This window comes from Condylura cristata, unplaced genomic scaffold (assembly GCF_000260355.1).
Source record: "Condylura cristata isolate star-nosed mole 26May11 unplaced genomic scaffold, ConCri1.0 scaffold00004, whole genome shotgun sequence".
NCBI classification, from domain to species: domain Eukaryota; kingdom Metazoa; phylum Chordata; class Mammalia; order Eulipotyphla; family Talpidae; genus Condylura; species Condylura cristata.
In genome coordinates this window covers 36630356-36641429 of record NW_004567105.1, presented here as the reverse complement: position 1 = coordinate 36641429, position 11074 = coordinate 36630356, and positions in this window count along the sequence as shown.

Sequence of the window (11074 nt, the reverse complement as noted above, 5' to 3'; positions counted from 1 at the left end):
GGGGTGCCCCTCTCCCCCTGTCCTGTAACAGGATCATCAGAAAGCAACTAAAAATTCTTTTCCAGCCTTATTGATTTAAGATACAAGCTGAGGGCCCTCCGTGGTGGTGCAGCAGGTTAAAAGCACTGCACTAAGAAGTAAAGTCACTTCCGCATGAGTTCGATCCCCACCCGCCCCAGAGGTGACCCACATGGCGCAGCAGACCTCCCCTGGTCCACCTGCTGCTCCCCTCAGCAGTGTACTTCATAGGTTTGCCTGTTCTGCTCCCCCACACTATCTCTGATGAATCCTATCACCACCCCTGCACCTCTAGCCTGTACCCTGATTCTGTATACATAAATAAGTAAATCTTTAAAAAAAAAAAAAAGATACAAGCTGAGATACTGATTTGATATATTTACCTATAGCACAATAATCATCGCCAGAGCCCTACCTAGCTCACCTCTCCATCACATCCCATAATTACCATTATTTCAGATGTACTCTCAAGTATATAATACAATGCTGTTAACTGCAATCATCACACACTTCCTTAGAATGCTAGAACTCATTCATTTTCTAACTGGAAGTTTGTACAGTTTGACCAACATCTCCTTACCTACTCCATCTCCAAGCCTGTTATAACCACCACTCTACTCTTAGTTCCCACAAGGTAGTTATTTTTAGACTCCAAATATAAACAATGTAATATCACATGGTATATCTACCTTTGTCTGCTTTATTCAGTTAGTATAATGTCTTCAAGATCCCTTCATAGTCTCACACTATCACTTCTTCTTTTTTTTAAGATTTATTTATTTACTTATTTATTTATGCATACAACAACTGAGGTGTAGACCAGAGGTTTGAGAGTTGAGAAGGTTCACTACAGACAGGGTGAGGAGTAGAATAGGCAGTTCTGCTGAAATACACTGCTGAGGGGAGCAGCAGATGAGAGGAGCGATCTGCTGCGCCATGTGGGTCAGCTCCCTGGCCTCATTGAACTCAGGTGACAGCATGGAGACCTAACCCCTAAGCCTCCAGGGAGGCCCCTCACACTATCACTAATTTATCCATAAACCTGCCAAGTGGCCCTTGGCTGTTTCCACTCTTGGCTGCTGTGAATGGCACAGGTACCTCTTCTAGATCATATTTGAATTTTCATTGGATATACTCCCAAGAGCAAGATGGCTGGATCATATGGTAGTTACAACAAACAGATGTTTTATTGTGTTTTCCCATGGCTGTCATGAATTTCATGTTTAATACTTAATATAAAATAATCTTGGCCACAGTGATTGGTATATACAGTCAAGTTCCACACCCACTGACTTGTCTGTGTGTTGAAGAAGGAACAATTTTTCTAAAGAATATATGGTCTCTGTTCATACATACCCCCCACCTATCACCCCTGGCTCCTTCACTTTCACAGGAGGGCCTCCCCTGACTCATCTAGCTGTAGGAACTGCTGGTAATTTGTGACCAAACAAGGACCACTAGACATCCTTACCACAGAGTGGAACCCTGGAATGTTGTACTGTCCTACTCTCACCCCATCCCATCTTAAGAAGTAGAAATATAAAAAATAGACCATCCACCATCCCTGCATGTGTGCTAGATCTGACTCCTTTCTTGCATCTTGGGGCCTTTCTGCTTTGGTCTTTCATGGGACTGCTCTGCCCTGGGACTTCTGCCTTCTCGAATGCTTAAATGTTCAGACTGTCTTAGGGCTGAGATTAGGGCTGTCTTAGGCTCAGTTTCCATAAGAAAATGGCCTTTTGCAAAAACAGATAACTGAATCAAGAAGATGTGTTCTAAATATACAGTGGAATACTACTCAGTCATCAAAAAGATAAAGACAGAACTAGCAGGCAAACTATAAATTGGAGACATTCATCAAGGGAGGGCGGTGATGGGGATCAAAATGGGAGGGAAGAACACAAGTTCCTGGGTATCTTGGTGGGAAGTTTATAATGACATCACCCAAGAAATCAGACATTGTAGAAAAATGAATGATGGCATAAAAACATATAAATAAATAAATTTTAAAATAGCCCTCTGAAAAAGGGATACCCAGCCTTTCTGCTCAGATTTAGCACATGCATAGTACAAAGCAGGTGCTCCTAGAGTACCTCGACTTAATTTAACTTGCCCACCTACTGTGGCATGCTGGAAAGAACCCTCCACCATTAGCTGAAGGACCTGATTCTACACCTCACCTCCCAAAACTAGCAGTTTGAGTGAGCTCAAGTGAGGATTTGTCTGTCCTCTGGCATGAGTCTGTTTCCAAATCTGAAAAATTATCTCAAGTCTCCTGCAGTTAAAATTATCTCAAGTCTCCTGCAGTTTTTATCTTTTAGTATCTCCAACATCAACTAACCATAAATCAATTTAATGATTTAATCTCTGTTGTACCCAGTGTTATAATTCCTCTAGAAATAATTTATTAAAGATCTTTAATCAGTATGCCTTCTTTATTCACCCAGAGATTTTTTTTAAAGATTTATTTATTCATGCATACAAGAACTAAGGTACAGGCCAGAGGTGCGGAGGGTGAGAGAATTCACCAGAGAAGAACAGACAAATCCCCAAAATAACACAGCTGAGGGGAGTAGCAGGCAAGTCAGGAGAGGTCTGCTTCACATATGGGTCACCTCCCTGGCTGGGAATCAAACTCAGTGCTACAGTGACTACAGCTAGCTTCATAGTGCTTTGCTTTAGCCCACTGTGCCATCACGAAGGGCTCTTATACAGAAATTTTAACTGCATTTGTTATACAGAGGACAGGGCTGATTTTAGCCTTCAAATGATCACTAATTCAAAATTAATAAGCTTCAACTTGATGAAAAGTTAGAATTTTAAAATAATTGAGATGTCCAGCAACCATAAAATCTATTTTGGTCTACTTCTGCTGTTTGTGCATTTGTTCTACCTCTTGACAATTTTTTTTTTTTTTGGTGGTGATAGAAGTTAAAAATGGACAATGAAAGTATTTTTTGCCTCATGTTTAAGAAATGACAGGTGCCCTATTTTTCAATAAGATGGTCTAAATAAAGCACAAGAAAAAGCTGACATAAAGGTTTTGCATTTCACATAGCTGAGACCATGAACAATTTTAAAGAAAAATGGCATACTAACAAGACTAACTTGCTAAATCCAGAAGTCACACATTCTTTGCCAGTGTTTAAGACCTTTTTTTTTTTAAGATTTATTTATTTATGCACACATAACTGGGGTACAGGCCAGAGATGCAGGGAGTAAGAGGATTCACCAAAGACAGAGTAAGAAGCAGAACAGGCAGATCTACTGAAATACACCACTGAAGAGAGCAGTGGGCAAGTCAGAACTCTGCCACACCATGTGGGTCACCTCCCTGGCTAGGGATCGAACTTGTGCTGCAGTGGCTGTGATAGTTTCATAGTGCTGTGCTTTAACCTGTTGCACCACCAGGGAGGACCCTATTTCAGAATGTGACTCTAAAATGCTATGCGGTCTTGGGCATCCCTGGTGGCACAAGTGGGGCAAGTCTCAGCACTATGAAGCTATTGCCAGCCACTGCAACATGAGTTCAATCTCAGCCAGAGAGCTGACCCACATGGCCCTGCAGACCTCTCCTCTCACCTACTGCTCCCCTCAGCAGTGGATTTCTGTGGATCTGCCCATTCTGTTCCCTACTCTGTTTCTGGTGAATCCTCTCACCCCCAGATTGCATAAATAAATAAAAATAAATCTTTAAAAATAATAAAAAGGCTTTGCGATCTACAGGTAGCAGCTTATGTAGATGAAAAGTTGAAAAGTTCTCACTTCATCTCTAAGAATTTATTTTAGGATCAAAGATCCAGAGCATCCCTCCCCAATCCAGCTTTCATGGTCTCATCTCCACATGGTGACTTCTGTAGAACACTCTGGATACATGTGCCAGGAATAGAAAGGCTATTATAGGAAAATTGATTTTACCAGCTCTTTGGGAGCCAAGAAACTCATTTCACTTAGGTTAGCACTGCAGTTTCTCAGGACTGACAGCACATTAAAGCTTCTTTTCAGACTTGGCCCCTTCTGTTGGATAGTCACCCCCTTCACTGGAGAAACTGTGACATGCAGAGGGAAGTTATCCTAGCACCTCTCACAAGATTTCTCATTTCAGCCAAATACCCCATTTCTTCCTACTTCTCCCTGATCTGCACTGTTTCCTAGCATTTCACTCTCTCTTTTTTTAAGATTTAATTTTACTTATCCATACAAGAACTGGGGTTAACCCAGAAGTGCAGGGAGTAAGAGGATGCACCAGAGACAGAATGGGGAGCAGAACAGGTGGATCCACTGAAATCCACTGCTGAGGGAAGTAGCAAGGGAGACAGGAGAGGTCTGCTGCGCCATGTGGGTCAGCTCCCTGGCCAGAGATCAAACTCAGGACTTAGTGGTGGTAGCACTGAGACTTTAGGGGAGGCCCCTAGCATTTCTCTTTCTGGACAAGTTGCTTCTGTGATGGCTTCTTCAGTAAAATAAGAAGCCCAGAATGAAACTGTTTTCTCAAGTTCTGCTTCAGTAAGGTCAGGGTGATATGAGACTATTTACTTCCCTGGTTCTGATACTCTATTGAACTCCAAAGCAGCTTTTTATTTTTGCCTCCATATGACTCTGACTCCCAGTGGCAGGACAGTCTAGCAATATTTTTTTCACATTTAACTTTTGTTACACCAAGTCAGAGCCACCAAGCAGTGTGTGTGCAGTTTCTTAAGCCTGGCTGAAAGATTCATATTCATCAGCACCTTTTTCCATTTTCTTGAATTAGACTAAAGCTTTACTTTGGAGGAGTATTTTTTTCCCTGACATTCATTATGTAAACAATCCTTTCTAGCTATTTTAATTGATAAAATGGGACATAAATATTTTCTGATTATTTAAGTTGTTGGTTAAAATGCTGAAGAAATAAAGCACCCTCCTTCCAAGTGGCTTTCTATCTTAGTCAGGATTCACAGTGCAGGGTTGCAACCAGTTACCACTGCCAAGTTCATACTTCTCAGCATGTCTACAAGGCTGTTGGGGACCTTGTCAAATACTGTGCTGGAAAATCCCAACTGAGGTAAATGAACCACACCTTTGTTCTCATGGCTTCCACTGGCCATTTCTTGTCCTTGTGTTAAGGGGAAGGATGTCCTAAAAGAACTCTGCAGAGTCTTGTGGACTCCACCCCTACTCCAGCTTTCTAGATTCCACCCTTTACTCCAGTGATTGGAAAACTACAACTCCCAGAGTACCAAGGAGAGAACTGCAAGGACCCAAGGGCGGAGCTAAGCGGCATTCTGGGACTTTGGGGGATAAATAGAGAGTGGTTTTCCAACTGACACTCTGGAGAGGTAACAGTTCTCTTGCTCTGGAGCAACTGCTCTCAGACCAGACGGTGTGACTGGGGCTAGCAGCATTAGTTTGGGACTAGAGCTCCAAGTTAGCAGTGCAGGTAAAGTATTCCAGCTACTTTGTATCCCTCTCTTTCCCTGGGTTGTTTCCTTTTCCTTTCCCCTTTTTGTAAATAATACCCTTTCTGTGTGTCTGAAGTATAAGTGACTTTTGAATACTCAGGTGAGGCCCCACAGACAGACAGCCCAAGTCTACTCTGGGCTACCCTGTAACACTTGGAGACTATGAAACCGTGAGAGTCATAATTCTCTCTAGTATTTCATCTGTACCTGATACTATTTTCACTGATCGTTTCTAGAAGTCATCTTTCCAGTTTTGATAGAAATATCAGCCATTAACTATAATTCTTTAACAATTGCGCTACTGACAGGTCTCCCACAAATAAATGTTCATGGGCTTTTTCCAAGCAAAGGCTCTGTTCAATACCCATCACCTTGGCATGTGGAGTTAATATCAGTCCAGGTCTGTGGATATAAGAGAAAACTACCTGGGACCACTGCCTCCTTCAGAAACATTTTCATGAAAGAAACCCATCTCATGCTTTTGTCATGTTGTTATCAGAACCCAGCCACCTCAGCAGTGGGAGCCAGCAAGAGCAGTGGTGTTCTGTCAACCTTCTGCTTCACCACAAATCAGAACTCAGTAACTGCCTTTTTGCCAGCTGTGGCAGTTGCTCTTCAGAGACCCTTTATGTAACAACGTACTTCCTGGATCACAGAACGGACCAACACGGTGCAAGCTATGAGCTGATTGGTGTTAAATAGTCCTATCACACATATATTACTAAGACTCAGCCTCTCACCACAGGTTAGTTATGGTTCCTCAGAACCCCTTTATGTAAAGCCACTTCCTGGGTTGTGGAATGAACTAATCAGGTGCTATATAAGCTGACTGGTGAATGGTCCAGCCAGCCACAGGGTTGAAAAATATTCAAATCAGATTTATGGGTGGGGCACCCTGAAAGAGCATGTAAGCCAGAGTCAGAGGCAACTGAGGGAGACACGAAAATAGCTACCAAAAAAGAAAACGTTCCAGCATATGAAGGAAGAAGAAAGAAGGGGAAGATTACGTTCCCGGCCCTGAAGAAAGAAAGAAAAAAAGATCCCAAAGCTAAGCTCTTGTTAAGGGGAAGGATGTCCTTAAAGAACTCTGCAGAGTTTGGTGGACTCCACCCCTACTCCAGCTTTCTGGATTCTACCCCCTACTCTGTGATTAGAAACTACAACTCCCAGCAGTACCAAGGAGAGAACTGCGAGGACCTAAGGGCAGAGCTAAGCAGGCATTCGGGGACAAATGGAGAGCGGTTTTCCAACTGTCGCTCTGGAGAAGTAACTGTCTCCCTCTCTAGAGCAACAGCTCTCAGCCATGTGACTGGGGGCTAGTAGTATTAGTTTGTGACTTAGAGCTCCAAGTGAGCATAGCTGGTAAGATATTCCAGTTACTTTGTATCTCTCTCTCTTTCCCTGGGTTGGTTCCTTTTACTTTCCCCTTTTTGTAAATAAACCCATTACCCTTTTTGTGTGTGCCTGCAGAAAATTACATTTTGAGTGTGAGGGTGAGGCCCCACAGACAGGCAACCCAAGTTCATTCTGGGCTACCCTGTAAACACTCTGAAAAGGGGAGAGAGGCTGAAAGACTGTCAGACTGGAACTCTAGACCTGTCTCTGACATTGTCTGAAAGGAGAACCAATGGGCCTGGTATCTCAAAGAGCTATTATTTGTTGTTGGTATAACCCAACAACTCACAAAGAGCTGTTAACACTGGATGTCTCCGACACTGCCTCTAAGGAACCAGTAGTGACCATCACTGCTGACCAGTGCTACCCATGTTCCTGGTGACCATCACTGACTCCACCTCTACATCATACTATAACAATACATGTCAAAATATTTGGAGAGCAATTTAAAAATATTTTACCATACTTGAATCTCACTAAGACCACATGAACTTGAAAGTGAATTTTGAGGGAGGAAGCAAGAAGGTATATAGGTAAAAGATGAAAATAGAATTCAGAAGACTCTTCTGACCCAAGTGTAGAATTTGAGTTGGGGATACTGATAAAACAGGTATGAAGAGGAAGAGAGATTCGCAGATTAGGAGAGTAAGACAAACACTAGGGTCCACATTTGAAAGTGACAGGTAAGGGCCCTCTCTGGTGGCGGATTAGAACTCGGCACTCTGAGGCTATCTGCAGCCGCTGCAGCATATGACCCACATGGCACAGCAGACCTCTCCTGACCCACCTGCTGCTCCCTTTGGGCTGCTCCCCACTCTGTCTCTGGTAAGACAGACACCCGCCGCACCTCTGGCCTGTATCCCAGTTCTTGTGTGCATAAATAAATAAGTTTTTTAAAAAATGAAATGTGGTAGGTAACAGAGAGCAGAGGTGGTTGGTGAGGACAGTACCATGTGGAATCTGGGGATCTTTAAACACATTCTGATTCCAGAGGCTGGCAGCTTGGATTGAGCCAAAATGTAGTGACAGATAGAATGTCCTGTTAAAGAAGATTCTAGTGCTTATGGAGACAGTTTGAGTGCAAAAGGCAAAAGGAAAAGAGCTGTAAATTTAGAACACCAAGAAGATGTAGCCACCCAGGCACAATGAAGCTAGGAAGCAGCAGAATTTAGGAAATGAGATCAACTTGCAACACTATTTTTTTTTTTTTTGCACAAGCAGTACAAAAAATGCAATTGCAAGAGTAGAAAAAGAGAAACCAACTAGAAATTCACATCATCTCTGTCACCTAAAAGCACAATTTTTATCACTTTGTATAGTTACTGCAAGAACATTGTAGGTGGTTGAGTTTACATGCCATTACACTACCTTATGTACAACACTGCATTGTATATATTATATATAATGTCTGCATGGAACTATTTCAATAGCTTTTTAGTATTTATCAAATTAATGTATTGTAAGTCACTTAATTCCTTTGTTGTTCTCTTAGATTCCTCTCAATGTGGAGAAGGGGGATATATCTGTTTAGGACTCTCTTAAAACTGTACTTTGAAACATTTTCCTGTGATATATTCCCAGTGATAGTATTTCTAGGCCTTGTGTGGATATATTTCATGACTCTTAAGACATGCTTCCAAAAGAGGGTGCCAATTTCACTCCCACTAGCAGTGGTTAAGTCTTGAGTATTAGTGGGACATTTCTAATGAATGAAACTTGAACATGTAAGGGTGAGAGGTAGAGAGAATGGTTCTGCAGACTCAGAACACTTCCACACAGAGGTTCCATACATACAACCAGAAAAATCTCTGGGCAGTGAAAAAGGCAGTGAAGAATAATGCTGGAAGATGAATTTCATCTAATTCTCATTTTGTAGATGTGGCACACAGGATTAAATGGCTTTCCCAAGGTCAGAGAAATAACAGGTGTGGGGGTGGTAGGGAGACTGCCAATGTGCGGGGGATTGAGGAAGGAAGAAAGAGGTCATGTTGGAGAGCCATAAAACTAACTGTCTTGCTGAAGAACAAAAGACTGAAACTCTGTCAAACGGAAGGTGAAAGCACCATTCTATCAAAAACCAGCAAATTCTTTTTTTATTTTATGCATAGAACTGGGGTGCAGGCCAGAGATTCGGGGGTGAGAAGATTCACCAGTGACAGAGTAGGGAGCAGAACAGGTGAATCTGCTGAAATACACTGTTGACAGGAGCAGCGGTTAAGATAGGAGAGGTCTGCTGCACCATGTGGGTCAGCTCCCTACCTGGTGACAGCTTGATAGCGCTGAGACTATTCCTGCGCCACCAGAGAGACCTTAGCAATTAAATTCTCAAAAATCATAGAGGCACGATAAATCCCTTCATTTGGAAAGGGGGTGTTTTCTTGCTGATTCTCCTCTGCTCCTCCTCCAGCACCAAGAACTGGTTCATCTGCAGATCTTTCAACATTATTATCTACTACGAGATGCCTCATTCTGCCACAGGTGATAGTCACCAGCCATGGAAGGAAAAAACAGTTTTAACTAGCTCTGACCACCTATCAGTTGTTATTAGCCTCCACTTTGTGAACTATTAAAAAATTAGACTCGGTACCTTACTGTTCCATCTAATCTGATGGTTTCCTTTCATAGGTGTTGGTGTATGACTTCACCAGGCATACAAATAAAAAGAAGTTGGACCAATAAAATCTAGGCTTGCAGAATAGAATTAAGGGTCAACTCTCTTTGACAAGCATGACCTGCTGGGTACTTCCAATCACTCAGGCCACCTCTGAGCAGTCAAATCACAATAAGCTGCTTGGCCTTGAAGATTCCAGGAGGAAAAGGCGAGTCGGTGAACCTGAAATCCCGCAGGTGCCAGCAGGTGTCTGTGATGAGGAGCAGGAAGCTGCAAGAATCCGGAGTCTTTCTGCCCCCAATTTCAGTCTCCTGACACTCTACCTCTGCGTTTGTGGCTCCTGGCCCCTGACACACTTTTTGTAATCTTTTAGGATTATTCACATTTCCTCTTTAAAGTGATTCTCTCACTGAAAGGCTACCATGCCTGTGGCATGCCAATCACAGTCTGTTGGGTATAAAGAAAACTTCAGGAGAAAAAAAGTTACTGGGCAGATGGGTGGGGAGGGTGCCAGATCAAACCTGTCATTTCAGCTCTGTGTGGAAGATGAGCTGGTGAGCAAGGTCCCAACATATATCCCCATAAATGCCTACGGAGCAGGCAACTATCTCCTATCAAGCACAGAAAGGGTGGGGTCTGCCTTATTTCCAGAGCTGGTGTGTCTTGAACTGGATGTTTCTTAGAAAAAGTAATTAGCATAAACCTAAGGTCTCATGATTCTGTAACTTTGAAAGTGACCTGGTAAGGGGAGGGAACTCAGGACACCATGTGTTTGGAGTGCCAGCAAGGGGTGGTATCATGGCTCCAGAATGCTCAGCATGTTCCCAAAGTTGACAGTCCCCAATCAGCTACCCTCCTGAGTGGCTGTGCACCTTGGAAAGACACCCCAGAACTTGGACAGTAGGGTCACCTCTTCACGCACCATCTGCTAAGGTGGGGAAGTGGGGCCGAGTGCTCCTTGAGGTCCTGCTTCCTGAGTCACGAGAAAAGTTCCCCAATTGCAGAGGGGTGCCAAGAGAAAAATGATTTCCAGAGACTTTTACCTTCTCAGGTCAACTGTTTACTCTTTCTTCCTCAAGATAAAAAGCAGGCCAAGTGGGGAGGTGATAACATGTTAGAAGGGGGTGTTTCCTGAGTTGTGTTCTCTCCCCACAGCTCATTGTTCTCTCAGTGCTGAAGTTTCTGGTCCATGGAGGGGGCTCACTGCAGAAAACAGCACGAGTCTGCTACCCTCCGGGCTGATACTCAGGGGGATCCGATGGTGTGGTTCCTAGGACTGCTCTCCAGGAGCCTGCACTTCCATTAAGATGCCTGTATGCACAATATGCCTCATGCCCTATTGCTCCCACAATGCCCGCAGAGAACAGAGCCAGCCAGGCCTGGTTCAGAATCTACTTACTTGATAAATTAAACAGCAAAGGAACTGCTTGAAATTGGCTACTCAGAAATAAGTAGAGTACTCAAAGCTACTTAAAAATCTGGATGATTGAGACTACTTAAAAATAATACATTGCCCAGACGACCAACAAGCATATGAAAAAATGTTCAACTGGCCCTCCCTGGTGGCACAGCGGGTAAAGCACAGCACTGAGAAGCTAATGCTACTTCC